Below are 20787 nucleotides of genomic sequence, written 5' to 3'. Positions count from 1 at the left end.
ACCCATACTCAACCTTGAATGACTTTGGAACCAGACAAACAAGAATTTGCCTTATCACTTAATATAATGGGACTAAGGGCCAAATATTAGTCTTTAAATGGTTAGAACAACTGTCTTACTATTACATATCAAGAGGTCATATATAAAGTACCTATGACAAATAAATATATGAAAATATGACCAAATAGAAAATACAAATGAAACCTGACAATATTTACCCATCCAACTGGTAAAAATTCTAAAGTGAGATGGGATTTTAGTAAGGTAATGTTAGCTGTTGTTAATAGATAAACCTCAAAATCTCAGTGATTTAATTTTCTCTTTAGTTGAAGATCAATCAGCAATGATGGTGAGGGGTGCTCTTCCCCTTTTTGGGGACTGAGGCTGATTCCCTCTTGAGGCTCCACATCCCCTGTGGGCCATGGAGCTCTCCACTAGCTTTTCTTCTACCTCCTTTCAGAGGAGGGATTGTGCCCAAGGTTTATATTGCCCAGATCATTACTTCTGTCCAATATTCTTGAAGCTCCAGTAACATGAATTCATCTAAAGGCAAAGTCAGAGAGGCTGGGAAATGCAGTTCTTAATTAGGGGACTGCCTGTTGGCAACAATTCTAGACCAGAGAAAAAGAGCAGGATTTCTTAGTGAACAGCTGACAACCTCTACCATAGCATCATTGCCAGTGGGGGTGTGGGTAAGTGACTTTTCCCAGATGCAACCGATGGAATTCTGAATCCATCACTGGCCTGTGGAGGAATTCATGGCAGTAGCTTTAAAAATTCAAAACAGTCGTCATGTGACCCAGCAACTCCACTTCTTGGTACCAATCCAAGAGACCCTAGCAAATGGGAAAACACTAGCATGTCTATTATAGCACCCAAACTGTCATGAAAATACAACCTAAATATCTATCAATAGGGACATCCCCAAATAGATCATATCCATCTGTGACATCGAATACCACACAGAAGTTTTGAATGACAGATTTATACCTACTGGCCTAGGAAGTATGCAATGTCATATTGTTGAGTGAATATAACTTTGTTTTTAGTTGTTGATAAACCTTTATTTTATGTATTTATTTTATGTGTGGTATTCAGATTCGAACCCAATGCCTCACACATACTAGGCAAGCACTGTACCACTGAGCTACAACCCCTGCCCATGTTAATACAATTTTTAAAATAAGTTAGTATTTCTATTAAAACAGATAGAAAATACCATATGTTTTCTATATGGTCATAAAATTGGTGATGCATCGAAAAAATTTTTGGAAGAACATGGACCAAAAGGAAATAATGGTCAACTCTAGGGAAAAAATGGGGAGGAAGAGAGAAATACAAGGAGGAAGGATTCACAGTCACAGAAACATGAAGATCTTACAGCAGGGTGGGCACAGATCCAAGCAGGCCCAACTCTTATTTTTTAAAGGATATATGAATTCCACTTCTAAATATATAGTCCAAATAATTGAAAACAGGGACTCCAAAAAATATTTGCATGCAAATATTTTAAACAGCATTATTTACAATGGCCCCAAAGCAGAATCAACCCAAGTGTTATCAATAGATGAACAAATTAAAAAATGTGATATATGATACAATGGAATATTATTTAGGTATGAAAGGAACAAAATTCTGATACTTGTTACAAAATACATGAATTTTGAAAATGTACAAAGCAAAATAAGCCAGACACTAGAGAAAATATTGTATGCCCCCATTTATATGAAGTATCTAGAATAGACAAATTCATATGAAAGGAAATGATTAGAAGTTATTAGGGGCTCAGGGGCAGAAGATAGGGAATTATTATTTAATGAATTCAGAGTTTCTGCTTGTGGTGAAGAAAATATTTAGAAATAGTGGTGATGACTACATAATATTATATTTATAATTAATGCTACAAAATTGTATACTTAAAAATGGTTTAGAAGGTAAATTTTATGTGATACATATTTTACCAAAATTAAAAAAAAAAAAAAGAGAGAGAGAGAGAGAGAATTGACAACTTAAAAAAAAAGGCTCAGAAGGCTGAGGTAGGAGGATAGCAAGTTCAAGGCCTGCCTTAGTAACTTAGCAAGACCCTAAGCAACTTAGTGAGACACTGTCTCAAAATAAAAAATTAACAAGGGGCTGGGCATGTGATTCAGTGACTACGCAATCTTGGATTCAATTCTCAGTACTGAGAAAACAAAAAAAAGATTTAATACATTAACGGACCTTCACAGAGAATCAAATAGGCTCTTCTAGAGTCAATAAAAGGGAGTAAGGAGTAGAAGGGTCCCTTCTACAAACCAGATTCTCCTCTTGTGCCCTGAGACGTGATTTCCAATATTGAGGTATCTACTTTTGCTGTAGACTATTTTAAAATGACTTGTATAAGGAAAGGGAAGAATGTAATTAAATCTGTTGAAGAGTGAGCTATTTAAATCTCTTTAATAGGAAATGTGCTGAGCTTAGTCATGTTCTATGAGAAGCTGATAATGGAGACAGAAAATGAGAGGTAAGCTGTAGGAAGTTTGGCTTCGAATCGATCAGATGGTGGGAGACCAGCTCTTCTTCCTTGGACTAATTATTGATAGATTCTTATGTGTTTTGAGGGGGATGGAGGGAGGGCAATTAAATGATTTATGGGTTTAATTTCCTTGATGGCTGGAAGACGGCCGTCTTGCACTCTGGACCCAGGGAAACGGATCCAAACAAGTTTGAGAGCAAAACCCCCAGCAATCAGCAAAGAGAAGCTATTTTCCTCTCTTGGAATTAGAATTATGATCCCAGCAGCCTGAGGTCATCTCCTTGGCCCTTGGAGGCCAATGTGGAATTTTCAAAGCTAACAAGATTTGACCTTAGCTAATAAGTTCAGTAGGAAAAGTAACAAATGCTTCAGGGTCCAAAGAGCAAAGCAAAGTTTGCCTCTCATTGGTCTGTTTTGCTTTTGCTCTTCAGGGACTTTGGTTCTTAGATAAAAAGATGTATAATCAAATACAATTTGATAAATATTTATTGAAAGGGTGGGTGGGGTATGGAAGGATACGTTTGGTTCCTGTGTGAAGTTGAGGGAACAGGAGTCATAGACAATGGGAGAAGCGAAAGATTTTATTTTGGGGGGTGATGTTGTGCAGTGGAGGAACACAGGTATGGAGACAGCAGGATTTGCCACTTATTAACTTCGGCGACCGTGAGACTTTTCCTCTCTGAGCCTCAGGATTACTTCCTGAGTCATCCTGGTCTGCACAATAGGGGAGATGGTATTTTAGTCAGTTTTTCATCACTGCAACAACAACAAAAAAAAAACTGAAAAAAATTTTGGAGGGGAAAAAAGTTTATGCACTCACGGTTTCAGAGGTCTGCATTCATAGATGGCCAACTCCATTGTTTCTTGGTAACAGGGCACAGCAGAGGAAAGCAGCTCAGAACATTGCACCAGGAAGGTGGGACACAGAGAAGGGCGGGGAATCCTCATCAGGGACAAAATGTATACCCCAAAGGCACATGCCCCATGCCCTCCCTCCTTCAGCCACACCCTCCCTGCCTATAGTTACCACCCAGTTAATCCCTATCAGGGGATTGATGTCCTGATTAGGTTCAGGATCTCATAACCCAACCATTTCACCTGTAAGATTTCTTGAATTGTCTCTCACATGACCCTTGGGGCACACCTCAGATCTGAACCCTACCATGGTCATGTCTTCCACATAGTGTTGTATGCTTTCCAGGGCCAGAAATGCAGAGTGGAAGCTGAGGAATCGGTTGGCTTTACCAATGTCCCTGGTCTTGGGGATCACAACAGTGGAGACCAAGGCCTGCACTCAGTTAGAGGGAGCTGAAAGATGGTGGCCTTGGCCTAGGCTCCAAGTCCACTGACACACCAGAGATAGGAAGGAAAAAGGTTTTGTTCCATTTGCACCCAACTGTTCTGACACCAACTGGGTGTTCTATAATTCAGTGTAGACATTAAGTACTTGGAGTCAACACAGACCCCACAGGTGAAGGACGAAGTCCTTTATAAGACTGGCCTTGCTTTGGATGCCAGCTGCACTTCAGGGTCCCAGGCCATTTCTGAATAATTGACTTTAAATTTGGGGGTTCCCATGACCCTCTCAGGCCCAACAATTCACTGGAATGATTCACAGAACTCAATCACTGAAAGCTGCCATTGTAAGAGGTGAAAGGACATGATCTGGCGCTCCAAGTGAGCCTGGAAATGATACTTAGGAAGTCTGTGGCCTGGGACAAGAAAGAAGCACATTTTCATGTTCATGGACACCTGGTTGAAATTTAGTTATTTCCATCCAGTATGAAAGTAGTCAACAAGCTCTAATGAAACTAGCAGTAACTGTGACTCTGTCACCTACAGAATCCATAGGTATTTTCATATCACATGCCAGTGGTAGATTGTTTATGTATTTATGACTTCAAAACTAGGCTCATTATTAGACTCTTATATTTACTCAGAGTCACTCAGAGCATGACAGGTGCCTGTCTATGAATTAATATAGGTACATGGCAAGGTAAGTACAGGAATTAAAAGTTAGTATCTAGAGACTTTTATAATTATTTGACAGAATAATTTAATGTCCTTTGAATCAAATAATAAAAAATTTGTATTTGTATTTTATATTCTCTCTCTTTTTTTTTTTTTTTTGGTACCAGGGATTGAACTCAGGGACAGTCGGCCACTGAGTCACATCCCCAGCCCTATTTTGTATTTTATTTAGAGACAGGGTCTCACTGATATACTTAGTGCCTCACTTTTGCTGAGGCTGGCTTTGAACTTGTGATCCTTCTGCCTTAGCCTCCCGAACCCCTGGGATTACAGGAGTGTGCCACTGAACCTGGCTTATATTCTTTTATTTCATGTTTTTATTTTATAAAAGTTGTTATTCCAAGATGAATTGGAAAAATAAATTGCATCTTCCCTACCAACAGCTTGAAAAGCACTCATTTAATGGGTTAACACAAAGCAAACACTTCAAAAATTTTTTGATGACTCCATTTTGACATAATTGGTTTCCTTCGTGTTTCTATCCCACCTTATGTCAGCATCATCCTGAAATAGAGTCAGTCAGCTTCATCAGACTGCCAAAGGAATCTATGGTATAAAGAAGATTGACAATGCTTGAACAGGGACTCTGGGACCCCAAATAGGCCTGCTCCTCTCTATCATGTCTCGTCTCATTCTGGGAGGAAGAGTGAATAGCTTTCTCCCTGATCTCCTGGTCATGATAAGGTCACAGTTTGCCTAGGGACTTTAGTTTGCTCCCATCCTTCCCTCAGGGCCATATTTTCCTTCCTAGATCTACATAAATTGTTTTCTATTTCTTTGGACTTGTTGCCACTGTGTCCTTCCTTACAGCTCCAAAATTAGGGATAACCTCTCTGTACTTTCCTGAATCTTACCCATATATCAAAACCCAACCGAAACCCAGCTTCCTCAGAGGAGACCAGGAAGATGTCTTCATTCCACACAAATCTCCTTCTTCTCTGAGCTTCTGTGTGGTCATGGCCTGGCAGGTGGGCAGAAGGCTGGACAGGAAGTGAAGGCAGGTGGTAGAGTATCTAGCTCCACCCATGTCAGCTGGGGTCCAAACAGCCACAGAAAGCCTAGTGGAGGAAACGTGTTATTAAGGAATGTCTGTGCCAAGGTTTAGGGAGGAAAATGAAAAGAGGTCGTTTGACTCATTTGTGTTTTGTGAACACACTGTTACACAGCTAGTCAAGTATGTATTAGACAAGTGGGTTGATGAAAAAGCAGAGGTAACAAAATCAGACATTTTACCAAGAAAATCCTGTAGCTGAATTTACGTTCAGCATAGGGATCTTTTAAAGGTCTAAGAACTTCCCTTCATTATAAATATATGTGTGTGCATATCTATAGTATACTATATATATATATTGATTTAGGACCTGGTGACTATGACCTTGGTCAAGTTACTTTAACTGTGCTTCAGGTTCCTCATCTGCAAAGTTAAGATAATAATCTCTACCTCGTGGCTGAATGAAGATGAACTGAGTCAATGTTGGTAAAACATGTAGAGTTGAGTTTAGGAATATTGTGTGAGTTAGCTTTCATCACTATGACAAAATACCTGACAGTCAGAACAACTCGTGGTTTCATAGGTTCAGTCCACGATCAGCTGGCTCCATTGCTTTGGGCCTGACAGGAAACAGAACATCATGGCAGAGGAAAGCTGAACACGTCATGGTAGCCAGGAAATAGAGAAAGGGAAGGAGAAGCCAGGGGAGTAAGATATAATCCCCAAGGGTACACCTTCAGTAACCCATGTCCTTCAGTCACAACCCACCTGCCTACAGTTACCACCCAGGATAGTAGTCTTTTCAAATTATTAATCCATCGATGGACTAATCTGCTGATTAGGTCATAGCTGTCATAATTTACTCATTTCACCTCTGAACATCCCTGCTTTGACAAAGACGCTTTGTGGGGACACCTCATATCCAAACCATAATGTCCTGTCCTGGCCCCCTAAAGCTCATGTCCAAGAGAGGGCAGGTGGACAAGATAGAATCCCCAAAGTCATATCCTCAATGACCCACCTCCTCCAGCCAAAACCCACCTGCCTACGGTTACCGCCCACCACAGTCATTCTTTCAACCGATTCTTAATTAGCGGATTAGGGTACAGCTCTTATGACTATTCCTGCATTAGAAATATGAGCTTTTTGGAGACACCTTGTATTCAAACCGTAACAACTATATAAGCATTTGTTAAATAAAATTCCATTTTATAAACGAGGAATTAGAACTACCAAGATGTATATATTGTGGAGGAGGGAAATACCTCCTTTTTTATTCTCTTCTGGCTGGGGTTTGCCCACCCACCTTACTAGTGTCTCTTTGTGATCAAAGGTAGAGTTACTAATCCGACTGTTCAAGCTGAAGATAGGATTAGACCATCTCTCCTTGTAGTTCAGAATCCTTGCATTCCAGGTCTCCTTTGCTGGCCATCTCTTCTGCTCACATGGCGGATCTCTTTCTCTGTTCTTCACAGGCAAATGTGAACAAGGTGACCTTTGCTTTAGGCTTAGATGTGCATTCTTCATACATAGGAGGCTTCTGGTGTAATATCCAAAACCTGGCCCAATTCTGAGCTCAGCACATTTGACTGGTTGTCTTCTGATGGCTAGGTTGGTTTTTTGCTAAACTCCAGCTCCATCCTTTCCATGGAAATGCCTCAGACAATGGAGGTCGTCTCCTCATACATCCTAATACTTGCGATCAAATGCATAGCATTTAGAATATATGGTGAGTTGGCATCAGGCCTGTCTGAAATTAGGATCTGGATGAAGAGAAGACTGGATATCAATATCAGAGCACTGTTTCCCAAGTCTCTCCTACACCTCCCACTTTCACATCTCACCAGCCTCTGTATTCACTCCAGGGTAAGTAATGAACGTAAGACCAGCCTGACTTTCAGAGTCCTAGTGGATTAAATATCGTTTGGCATGTCTATTAGAAACAAGGATGTGAGCAATGTGACACCTCAAACTCAAAAATCAGACCCCTCCTCAAATTCCATATAGGCTGATCTTTTCTCCACATTATAGTACATTTCCCTAAATCACCTCTTAACTCTGCTCATTCCCACCATAATAACTACCACTTTTCCATAATAAGCACCTGGGATCATTATTCAAAGAGGCAGACAGGTGCAGTTTGATGGTTCTCTTCCTCCTTACCCTCCTTTTCTTTTACCTAATCTTTCGTATTCATTTTTCATCAGTATCTCTATCATGTTCATTATCATTACTATCACTAATATTTGTTACATCTTACTCTGTGGCAGATGCTGAATCTAAGACTACTTTATTTAATCCCTATAAAACACATGCTATTATCTTGTTACTGTTCTCTTTCCTTGTTGGAGAGGTTGTCACCATGACGGTTAAGAGCTCAGGCTTTGAGTCAGAGGACTAAGATAAAATCTTGCTCCAGTATTTGTTATCTAAGAGACCAGTTATTTAAATGCTATAAGCTTCAATTATTTAATCAGTAATAGAGATAATGTAATATCTACTTGGATGCCTACAATTCCTACTGAAAATAGAAAATAAAGGAGGAAAAAACAAGAGTCACTATATAGGATTACAGAAAGATGGTTCTTATAAGTAAATGATATCATTTGGTTGTGAACTAAGAGAAAAATTAAGATCAATGAGTGATTATAAAAGTTGGTTAGATCAGAAGAATTAAAACCTTGGTCCAGAAGTTCAGGAGAGGTACCTTGGCTGTGTTTTCCAATATGCTCTGAAATGGATACATATGTTGATCAACTTTCTATCACTATTACGAAATGCCTGATATAATAAGCTTAAAAAGATAAAAGGTTGATTGGCTCAAAATTTTGGAGGTTACAGTCCATGATAAGTTGGCCTTGTTGCTTTTGGTCTTTGTTGAGTCAGCATATCATGACAAGAGTGTGGAGTGAAGCAAAACCACTCATCTCTTGGCAGGAAGCAAGAAAGAGTGAGAAAGGAGCCAGGATCCCATAATCCCCTTTTAAGGGCACAGTCTCCAAAACCTGAATACCTCCCACTAGGACCCACTTCTTAAAGGTTTCACCACCTCCCAATAGTGCAAGGCTGATGACCAAGTCTTTAACATATAGACCTTTGAGGGACCTTTAAAATCCAAATCACAACAGTATATAACCTTGCCTTATGTGAGAAAGAAACCCAGCCTTATAGACCCAGAAAGCAATGAAATTTTCAAATCTGGAAGTCTCAGTTTGCAGACTGGCCTCCTCCAAAAGAATGTTTCAGGTTTGATGTTCAGAAACTTTCACTGAAATTTTTCTGATTTGTAACATCCTTAATGACAGTTGTGTCTCCGTAAAAGCCTTTATCACTCAGGGTGCTTGAAATATGGCACCTCCACAATAAAGATATAAAGTCATATTCTTTTGATATTCATAAACAGGGTACCAGATGCTAATATTGAATGTGATTAAGGTTTTTAGTTTGGTCCTGACTATTGACAGTCGACAAGAAAACTTATTAGAGGAAGAAAAAAAGTTGATGAGGAATTTTATAGTCTCTGGATACCAATAGGTATTATGAAACACTTGCAATTTTCTTGAAGCACAGCCCAAGAATTACTCATCTCAACCTTGATTAAGGTTGTTTTGGCTCACATTTAGGCCACAGGGAGTGGGAGGAAAAAGCTAGAGAGGAAGAAGCATAAGAGAATAAGGACGAAGAAGGCATGTTGAAAGATGAATTCATAAATGTGAAATGTATTGTTTGATGTAAAATTCACTAACCATAAGTGAAAAGAAAGCAGCATCAAGGGACTGTTTTTAGAAATAATATCAGGTCAGGCAAATATTTATGCTAGCTTTCCTCTTGATTGCTGTCTAGAGCTGCAGGGGAGGGGACCAGACCAGAGTGTGAAGGGGATTTCAGAGTGGTCACAAAAACAAAGTATGGATTGGGGGAGAATCAAAACTAAATGATTCACGTATAACTCTTTGGAGAGCCAGATGTTTATAACCCAGGGAGTGCCTGTATTTGCCACATCCATCATAACCATTCATCAAATGACCATAAAATTGAACGCTTTTGCAATCTCCCATTCTGTTATCATCCCCATTGTCTAGGGGTTGATATTAAAATTGCCGGAAAGTGAGTTCTGGGTCTGAGCTACATTCTCCCATTCTTCGTCTGGGTCAGTGTGTTCCAGGACTTCATGCATCTATAAAAATGACCTTTTCCCAGGCATCACAGATCCTCTCGATCCACCCCAAACTGTATCCCTAATTGAGTTTTGAGTCCTCGCACCCTTGAGAAATCTGATTAAGTATATGCTGTCTCTCTACCGAGGTGGTAGGAAACAAAAGGGAAGGATTTTGTGAATGGAGACATTTCTCTCAGCTAGACATAGCAATTCAATAGAAATGGTTATCAGATGAGTCATCCTTGACTCATCCTCTCTGAATGGAAAATGAAGCTGTGCAATGAAGTTTCTAGCCTTTGTTCTCAAGCCTGGAACATGTCTCCAATGATAGGTTGCTGCCTAGGAAATCAAGATTCTAATAGTCAAGTTCTTGAATAATAGAAGTGCTTCTCAAGGTGAAGTGAACCCACAGTGTATGTCCTCAAGTCCAAGAACAAAGTCAGGTGAACAGAAGACTCTCAATAAATATTTTTGAATGAACTAATTTATTAGTGAATAGGTTGATAAGGAAGAGAGAAGAGTTGAAGATTTCTCTTAATTTTCTGGCTTGGGGGACAGTGTTGGCTTGTGGCAGTATTAATTAATAGGATTTAAGAGAGTCTCTTAAAGATATAGATAAAGGTATGCAATGAACTCAGTTTTGTACCTGTTGAGTTGAAGGATCTGTGGGATGTCCTTGGATACCTGGGTATATATCGTGGAGAGTGTGAATTATGAAAATGAAGATTAAAAGGATCTTGCATATATAAATGGAAGCTTACCAGTACTAATTATCCTTCCTTCTCTTCGACTCATTCAATCTTCTTTCTTTCCAGCTTTTCTTCTTTGCTTTCACAAATATTTCAGGGTTGTTCATCATTTGCAGAACTTGGCACTGAGCACTGAATGTACATGAAAAAGAACAGTTTTGATTCATTTATTTAACAAAGTTTTATTGAGTTCCTACCATAAGCCAGGCTTTGCCCTCGTAGTTAGTCAGAGCATTCATATCCAGACATAGTCCCTTTTCGGAAAGAATTTAAAAATCACTTAAATTCATAAAACACAAATTCATAAAACAAGTAAAATACTGTTCAAGACAAAGGATCATCCCCCTCATACATGTCAGATGATTATTCCAAAATCAAATATGAGATTTACTAAAATCAGATAAAGATTTCCGCTTTAGCAAGAGTCAGTTGCGTCATTCAATTCCAATCCTTCTTGCCATGTTGAGCTTTTAAGAATATATATATATTTCTTAAGTGTGAAAAGAGTAACTTTATCCTTAGCATAGATGGTAGGAAAACAAATCCCATGAGGTTTCAAAAAAAAAAAAAGATCTAGAATGAAGATTTTGAAAGGGTCCCTTAGTAATGGAAATGCTAATGACTACTGGAGTCCATTACTTTAATTGCAATGTTTTTGCAAACCTTAGTAATACATGATCTCATTCAATCCATCAAGCGGTGCTTTACAAATCCAAGAGAGTGAAATTTTAAAAACAACAAAATGAATTCAGTTATTTTGTTTTATTATGAATTCAGTGATTTTGTTTTATTATGAATTTTTAAAGTCATAATTTAGCAAGCATTTTTAAAAATCTTACAAGGAATTCAAATTAAAACTACAATGCATACCCAGCACAATATTAGAATAACTAATATAAAAAGTATGGAAATACTAAAAAGTGGCAAGGATGTAAGGCAATTGGAATTGTCATATATTTCCATTAAGAGTAAAAATTGGAGTAAACAGTTCAAAAATTGTATTATAGCTTTTTTATAAACTTAAGAATAACTGCCCTATGATTCCTGGCTGCCTGGCCAACAGAAATGAGTGATGATTTTCACCAAATGGCATCTACAAAAATTTCTACAGCAGAATTGTGTGTGATAATTCAAACAAAAAACAACCCAAGTACCAATCAATAATAGACTAGCCAAGCAGGTAGCACAAGCCCATAATCCCAGCAACTCTGGAGGCTGAGGGAGGAGGATCAAAAGTTCAAAACCAGCCTCAGCTACTTGACAAGGCCCTAAGCAACTTAGTGAGACCTGTCTCAAAAACAAGGGGTTAGGGGTTGGAGATGTGGCTCAGTGGTTAATGCCCCTGGGTTAAATCCCCAGTACCCCCTTCCAAAAAATACACTAAATAAACAAATTGGAATATATTCGTACCACATACCATCACATACTGTTAGAACACACTACTGCTCCATGTAACAAGATGGATAAATGTTTAGTTTAAAAAAAAAGCCAATGCTTGCTTCATATTTCCATGTATGTGAAGTTCGAATACATGGTTCAAATCCAAGCAAAATTAATTGATGAGGATAGAAGACAGAATAGTGATTACCTTTGCAGAATATTGACTGGGATTTGGAGGCAGCTTCTGGGGTGCTGCAAATGTTCTAGATCTTCATCTGGGTGATGGACTACAGAAAAATTCACTGCTCTGTACAGTTACATTTTGTGAATTTTATATCATCATGTTATTCCTTGTTCTTAAAATTTTAAGGTGAATAAAACAAACATAATTTGGTTTATTATATCTCCACTGAACACAGACACAGGAGGTGGCTGATGAGGGATCCATCTGAGGAGTCCCTGAAGATCCCCTCACCCTGCCACAGCATTAGTTGCTCCTGTATCAGCAAACACAATGGAACACACATAGCTTGAGACAGGCAGCGGGCGTCATGTGGTGGAGCTCTTCTTAGTTTTACATTTGATGCCCACATCAACCCTGGCCTGGGGTTCTCTGCCCCCTTCTCTTCCTCTGCCTCCCTCCACACACCATTTATAGATGAGGACATTTTAGACCCAGGACATTCCACAATCCAGAAGAAAGGACACAGCAGTAGTAGTTTCCTAGGCTACAGCCTGGAATTCCCCTGGAATCATCTCTCCAAGCCCAACAAGAGGGGTGAGGACTCTTCTTCAGTATGCTGGTGGAGCACTCATGATTTCCAAATGGGTGTAACCTTTTCTTCCAGGCAACACACCTTAGCCTAGGAGAGTAGCCTCCACTGAGGATCTCTGTTTTGAAAATCTCTATTCAAAATCTCTTCAAGACTCTGTAGAGAATAACCTAATAGGCTATTCTTATAACTTTTAAAGTAGAAATTCTTAAAAGTCATAAGATGCGAGTCAGGGGAATTTTAAAAGGAGCAAAATATATATGGTGATGAAATAATATAACTAGAAATAACCACAGATATTCTGAGCCTGTAGTAGGTGGCCAGTAAAAGGGAATTTGTTAGGTGGTAGTTAGCAGCGAAATGCAAACCAATAACATAAAAGGGTCATGGATTTTCTTTAAATTGCTTTCAAGGCAAATGAATAATGGAGCAACTTGTAGAAAAATAACAGGTGCACAAAGCCTGAGAATAAACAGGTGGAAACAAAAGGAACAAATTAAGAAATGCATCAAGAAGGAATGACCGATCCGTGGGGCTAACTCCTGACAGGGTCTGCTGGTGTCATTGCAGAGTTAGGACTTAATGCCATAGATTTCTCAATGTATTTCAGAAGATAAATTCTGTTCTCTAGCCAGAGATGCCCCACTCGCTCTCTCTTGAGAGTGCTCTCTGCTGGAGCCTTACTGTGCTATAATAAAATTCTCTTGCTTGACTTTTCATGTCTGACTTTAAGTTTTCTTTCATTAGGACCCAAGAACTGAGGATAAACATTTATCCCCCACCCAATCCAAGCAAAATTAATTGGTGATGATAGAAGATAGAATAGGGGTTACCTTCTACCTGCAGCGTTCAAACACCTGTGTCAAGAGACGCAGAGAATGAGGTGATAGGTGGTCAGGGAAAAGTGAGTTGGATGGGGCAGTGATACCCCATGAATCATCTAGGGATCTGCTCTCTTGTTTGAATGACCCAGACATTTTGTAAAGACTTCAGGTGTGAGCACTGTATCTCTACAGTGACATGTGTTCCTCTTCCATGTAAGGAGGGTGGTCAAGCTGGGCACCCATTCTGAATATTTCATAATTTCTTTGACCCACATACGTCGCCATCATTCTGTGGTCATGTGGTCCCAGGGTTGTGCCGAAGGCTGTGTTTGAGGAATTTAGAAGCAGTTTGCCTCCCATTCCATATGAGACATGCTGCAGTTGCCAAAAAGCATCTTCCACCTTAGTCTGAGTAGGGCTGCCATGTGGGTTGGTACAGGGCACCTGTGGCAGTTCCACTAAGGTCTGATGGAAGGAACAAGGTGGCTACCGTTCTGTGCTGGCTCACCCCAGGTAGAAGCTTCAGGTATACGATCTGGTCCCCATTGTCTATTGTCTTCTCAGCCTGCCAGCCTTCCATGAAGAAGGGAAGCAGGATCTAGGAGAGAACCAGAAAAGAAGAGATCTCCAGGTGCAATGTTTCACAAACCACCTGGGAAGCATTCTCTGAATCTCAGCACCCTCATTTGTAATTGTTGGGGACCACAAATCAAGTCAAGATGGCGCCTGGCAGTTTGCCAGGAGGAGTGGTTTGTGAGGCAATTCCGCGGAACCATTTAGATGGTGGGGATTCCTTATTGGCTGACTGCTGTATCTAGATGATGCTGATTGAGTCAAGCTGTGTGTAATCAGTTAGGTATATATACCTCTGCTGTTCCGCAATAAAGCGGCTCCCGCTACCTTGGGTGCCCGCTACCTTGAGTTCCCGCTGAGTTCCCGCTTCAACCTTCAAGTTGCTTGTCACCTCCTGGTTATTTTGCCCAGCCGGACTGTAATGAGGGATTGTTATCAAGTCAACAACCTTTTAGGAGGATAAGATGAAAATGCTTATATGAAATTACCTATTTAAAGTTAAGCATATTCTCAACTCAAAAGTATAGACAAATGATTTAAACAGTTTTCACAAAAAAAAATACGTGAGTGAGAAAAAACAAATAAAAAATACTGACCATGATGTATCATCAATAAAATGAAAATTAATATCACAAATATCACCTCAAACTGATGAGAGTACTTAAAATTAAGGACTAGACATGCCAAGTGTTGGTGAGAAAGCAGAGCAACTAGAATATTGCTGGTGAGAGTGCAGGTGGTGCCACTACTTTGGAGAATTGTTTGTCAGTTTCTTTTAAAAGTTCAATATACAGCCAAACACGTTGGCACATGCCTATACTTCCAGCAGCTTGAGAGGCTGAGGCAGGAGGATTTGCAAGTTCAAATTCAGTATTAGCAACTTAGCAACTTAATGAGACCCTACCTCAAAATAAAAAAATAAAAAGGGCAGGGGATGTGGCTCAGTCATCAAGTGTTTCTGGGTTTGATCCTTAGTACCAAAATAAATAAATAAATAAAGAGAGACAGAGACAGAGAGAGGGAGAGAGAGAGAGAGAGAGAGAGTGAGAGAGAGAGAGAGAGATATGAAGGCCTCCCAAAAAATATTTGTACACAAATGTTTACTTCATAATAGTCCCATATTTGGAAACCACCCAAATGACCATCATATAATAGAGTACTATGCAACAATATAAAGGAATCAACTTATACACCATGGATATACTTTAATACATATGCTAAGAGAAAAACAATGAAGCATATTAAGTACATACTAGGTGATCCCACTTATGTGAAATTCAAGAATAGACCAAATGAATGCATATGCTAAAAATCTGAGTTAAGAGTTGGTCTAGGATAGGATGGGATAGGCTGGAAATATACAGAGGGGACTTCCAGAGTAATGGACATGTTCTACATCTTGCTTTGGGTGTTCGGTTACATAGGTTTTTATTCATTTGTCAAAACTTCTCCAACTCGAAATTTAAAATCTGTACATTTAAATATGTAAATTGTATGCTTCAATTTTTTAAAATTGTAGGGTTTTTTTATTACAGACTCAAAAGACATTTAAAGGCTTAAAAAGTATAGAAAATATGGGCATATTACAGAAATCATAAAAAAAGAAAAATTCCTCCAGAGACAACTGCTATTAACTATGCTAATTTATGTCCATCTGCTAATTTTCTACATGTACATTCTTTTCTTTGATGAATCAGACTTTTAGAGTTAACTTTAATTTACAGAGGAAGATATCAAAATCCAGGCAGACAAATAAATTAAGGTACATCCTGTCCAAACCAGGTGGACTCAAGGCCTAGTTCTTCAAACTCTCATTCTATAACAAAATAAAGAATTATCCTGTTTATAGTCATTTAGATATTGGTATATATTGGTTTACGTATGATAAAAATATCTCTGGTCCCTGGCATGGATTTCAAAGACTCAGGGAATTATATGGGTCCCAAAATTGTACCAGGATGAAAGTCACCAGAAACCTCAAATATGTGATTAGAGTGTTGGGACTGTCAGTTACCAATGGCAGCTGTAGTGAAGAATAGAACTCTGAGGCTTGTTAGCCGTCTTACTTCTGCAGGGGCCAGAGGGGCTTATAATCCTATGATGCCTATGGGGCTCTAGTGGAAACCCCTCTTTTGTCTCCAGAATTGTCGTCTCTGCCATTGTGTTCATTAATGCTCAGAATCCTCTCCCTCTGTAGTCCCCATTACTGAAGGTTACTGATTTGGCCAGCTTTACATATCTGTGACCAAAATACCTGACAAGAACAACTTAAAGGAAGAAAAGTTGATTTTGGCTCATGGTATCTAGGTCCAGTCCGTGGTTGGCTGACTCCATTGCTCAGGGCTGGAGGTGAGGCAGAACATCGTGGTGGAAGGGCATGGTGGGAGAAAGATGCTCAGCTCATGGCAGCCAGAAAGCAGAGTTATGCCCCCAGTGACCGACTTCCTCCAGCCATACCTTATCTGCCTACGTTACCACCCAGTTAATCCATATCAGTGGATTAATCCACTGAGGTTACACCTCTCGTCATCTAATCATTTCACCTCTGAACATTTTTGCATTCTCACCCATGAGCTTTTGGGAGATACCTCATATTTAAACCATAGAAGTTATTTTGTGCCAAACATAGTAGTAAATAGTCTATTCCTCATGCAATCCTAAAAGCCACCCCATGGAATATGTGCTCTTATTATCTCCACTTTCCAAGTGGGGAACAAAACACGTTGAAGTCCACCCAGCTATCAGGTCAGGAGATGGTACTCCTGGGACCTTAGTCAGAACTCTCCAAAGGTGGAGCCTATGAAGAATGCATGTCTCTTTTGTACCAAATCTTGGATTTACTCAGGGTGATGCAATGAAGCTCTCTGAGCACGCTCAGGAGGATTAGATCTACTAGTTGGGAAGTGCAGGAAGAAATGATCCTTCACTTCCAATATTTCTTGTTTAGTTCGCACTTTATCCCACTTACTTTATTTTAGGAAGAAACATTAACATTGACGCAGACAACAAAATACAGCGGACCTCAGGATGGCTGTAGGTTGGCATACAGGTTCTCACTTGTCATCAGAATGTTCTCAAGGGCACGGAAGAACTGGATACCATTTAAGATTTCAGAGTCTGGGTCAATAGTGTCCTCTAGAGGGATCAGGGTTGCATTGCCAAGAAAGAGGGGCCGCTCAGACTCCCAGGCCACTGGATTTTCCTAGGGTCCAGTTTTGGTGTCTGTTGAGTTGAAAAGGGTTTTGTGTCACAGGAAAGGGGGTAGTACCTAGAAGTAGTCACCCCAAAACCAGGGAACATCAGAGGTGACAGACCAAGACCTAGTTCATGCCAATAAATTAGCAGATAGCTCACAGGCTGTCTTGACAAGAGGAGGTCAGAGCAAAACAGTGATGGGAAGAAGGGAATGCCTATCGTATCTCCTGGAACCATTCTGTGGAGTGTCCTGGTCCAAGGCTACAGGGTCAGCAAAGACCCGACGTTCAGGCTCAGTCCCCTCAGTCATAGTAACTTCATACGATGCTCAAATTCACATTTGCAGATAGGGAACCGTTGAGAGGATGGATGTGAAAAGACTTCTTTGCAAAAATAGAAAAAAAAATATCCTAAAATTTATATTGAACCACAAAAGACCTTGGATAACTAAAGCTATTGAGTAAGATGAACAAAGCTGGAGGCCTCACTCTACCTGATTTAAAAATACACTACAAATCTACAATAACCAAAATAGCATGATTCTATCATAAAATACCAAGGAAGGAGAATAGAGAACCCAGAAATAAACCCAGACATTTAGATTCAATTCATCTTTGACAAAGATGCCAAGAATAAACAATGGGGAAAAGATAATTTCTTCAACAATGCTCGGGAAACTGGATATCCTCAAGAAGAAAAAATGAAATTGGACCCTTATGTAACACCATACACAAAATCAACTCAAAATGGATTAAGTAGCTGAAACTTTAAAACTCCTGGAATAAAACACACGTGAAAGCTTCTTGACATTGGTCTGGACAGTGATGTTTTTGAAACCCAAAAGCTCAGGCAATAAAAGCCAAAAAAACCAACAACAACAACAAAAAAAACCATGTGGGACTAGAGCAAACTAAAAAGCTTCTACACAGGAAAAGAAAGAACCTGCATAGTGAAGAGACGACTTATGGTATGGAAGAAAATATTGGTAAATATTAAAATTTACCCATTATTGGAGTTGTATTAATTTGGAATTATATTAAAATGTAGAAGGCATTTAAACAGTGAAATAGCAAGTAAACAAATAACCTGATTTTGGTCAAAGGAACTGAAGAGACATTTCTCAAAAGAAAACATACACATAGCCCACAGGTATATATTAAAAAAAATGCTACCATTATTAATCCCCAGGGAAATACAAATCAAAACCACAATGTGATAACACTTCATGCCTGTTAGAGAGGTTTTTATTAAAAAGACAAAAATAACAAGTGTTAGTGAGGATGTGGGGAAAAGAGAACAGGAAACGCTTCAAAAAATTAATGCAAACTACTATATGATCCAGCAACCCTACTCTGAGTATATCTAGAGAAAGTTAAATCAGTAACTGAATAGACATCTGCCTTCTTGTGCTTATTGCAGCATTATTCACAACAGACAAGGTATGAAAACAATCGAGGTGTCCATCAACCAGTGAAAAGACATAGAAAATATCACAAATGAACATATATATAATTTTACACACACACACACACACACACACACACACACACACACACTGAATAATACTCCTGTATATACACTCAGGAATATTATTCAGTCTTTGAAAAGAAGGCAATTCTGCTACTCATGAAAACATGGATAAGCCTGGAGGACATTAACCTAAGGCAATGAGACATTGAAAGACAAGTTTTACTTGATCTTACATGTAGAATCTAAAAAAGTCAAACTCACAGAAGCAGAGAGAGTAGAATAGTAGTTGCCGGGTGCCTGAGGTGGGTAGGGGAATGGGGAGGTGTTGGTCAGAGGTACAGAGTTTCAAGTTACATAGGACGAAAAATGCCTGGAGATCTATTGCATAGAGGAGGTGACCTTAGTTAATATTATTGTAATCCCAGCAGCTTGGGAGGCTGAAGCAGGTGGATCACAAGTTCAAAGCCAGCCTCTGCAACTTAGTGAGGCCCTAAGCAACCAAGATCCTGTTTCAAAAAATCAGTTTCCTATCCTTGTGTATGAATATATGACCAGGGCAACAACTCCACATCATATACAACCACAAGAATAGAATCTTATTTAGAATAAGTTATATTCCATATGTGTATAATGTGCCAAAATACACTCTACTCTCTATATATCTAAAAAGAACAAATAATAATAATAATAATAATGTGTTGTATACTTGAAGTTTGCTTAAAGAGTACATCTTAAATATTTTCACACACATAAACAAATGTGAAAATGATAACTATGAGAGGTGAAACATACATGTTAATTAGCTTGACCACGGTAATTTTTTCATGGTGTAAATAAATAACCTAACATTACACTGTACACCTTAAAAATATTCAATTTTACCTAATAAACATGAGGGAAATATTTTTACTCATTTATTTATTCATTTTTAATTGATGCTTTATAAATACATATAAGGGTGGAATTCACTGTGATATATTTGTACTTGAAAATAGCTGAATTTTATCAAAGTCATTCCATGTCTTCCCCTTTCCCTCGCCTCCTCTCTCCTGCTCAAACACCTTCTACTCCATCCCTCTCCCCTATCTTTACATATATCATGCACACCCCCTTTTTCCCCTTAGTTTGCTCTAGCTTCTGTGTATGAGAGAAAAATTTCCACCCTTGGTTTTCTGAGTCTAGCTTATATCACTTAGCATGGTGTTCTCTAATCCCATAAATTGAAGATAATTAAAAAAAAATTTTTTTTTTAGTTATACATGGACACAATATCTTTATTTTGTTTATTTTTATGTGGTGCTGAGAATTGAACCCAGTTCCTCTGTGGCTCTGCCACGGAGCCACAACCACAGTCTGTGAAGGTAATTTTTTTGAAATAAGATTTAATTTTATATAATTGTTTATCATAAAAATTTAAAAATTTATATAAATTATAATAAAAATATAATTTTATATAATTGTTTATAATAAAATTTAATTTTATTATAAAATTTAATTGTATCTTTCAAAATTCACCAAAAGGGTGCAAAATAAATTTAAATGGTCAAACTTTAAAGTTTGCAGCCTTTATACTTGTCAAGTTATTAAAGTTTAAAATGCCACTAAGACTTTTGAGGCACCCTCCATAAACCTGGCCATGCTTCTCTCTTCCAAATGCTGTCTGGTGGTCCCCAAACCTGCTCCCCAGGGACAGGACAGTCATGGCAGCCATCAGGATCCCCAGGATCTGCCCTCTAACAGCATCTCCAACCCCATCTCCCCCCATACCACACCTCTTTCCTTTTCTTAGTGAATTCTGAGCCCTTTATTGGATCTGGATCTTTGCCACTGATGTGCTCTTTAACTAAAGTACAAGCTCCCTGATCACTCCACCACCTGCACTGAAAGTTTCAACTTATCCACCACTTCCGCTTCCTTCCATTGAACCAATCCTTTCTTCCTCCCTCCCTATAAAAACATGTGCCTGTTATCAACCCCACAATGGAGTTGACCAGCAGAGTTTCTTGTCACTGTTCTTCTGTTTACTAGCTATGACTTTGTGCAGATCCCTCACTTCTCAGTGTCTTTCTTATCTCTTCAATGATAAAACATCCAAACCATGATGGCATCATAAATTTGGAGCTGCAG

At 39.0% G+C, this 20787-nt stretch overlaps 1 long non-coding RNA gene across 1 annotated transcript; it reads right to left on the bottom strand.

Moving 5' to 3' along the window:
• Positions 1-3017: 3017 nt before the first annotated feature.
• LOC110597693 (uncharacterized) lies at positions 3018-14014 on the bottom strand. The gene is made up of 6 exons (XR_002483448.3): positions 13432-14014; positions 10458-10577; positions 6844-7300; positions 6090-6157; positions 3336-5604; positions 3018-3229 (listed from the first exon to the last, which is right to left on the bottom strand). It is a non-coding gene; the product is annotated as an uncharacterized LOC110597693 (long non-coding RNA).
• Positions 14015-20787: the final 6773 nt, after the last annotated feature.

The sequence above is a fragment of the Ictidomys tridecemlineatus genome, chromosome 5 (assembly GCF_052094955.1).
Source record: "Ictidomys tridecemlineatus isolate mIctTri1 chromosome 5, mIctTri1.hap1, whole genome shotgun sequence".
Taxonomy (NCBI): Eukaryota; Metazoa; Chordata; class Mammalia; order Rodentia; family Sciuridae; genus Ictidomys; species Ictidomys tridecemlineatus.
Note: the sequence above shows the minus strand (reverse complement) of the source record. Positions and strands in the feature narration are given on the sequence as shown.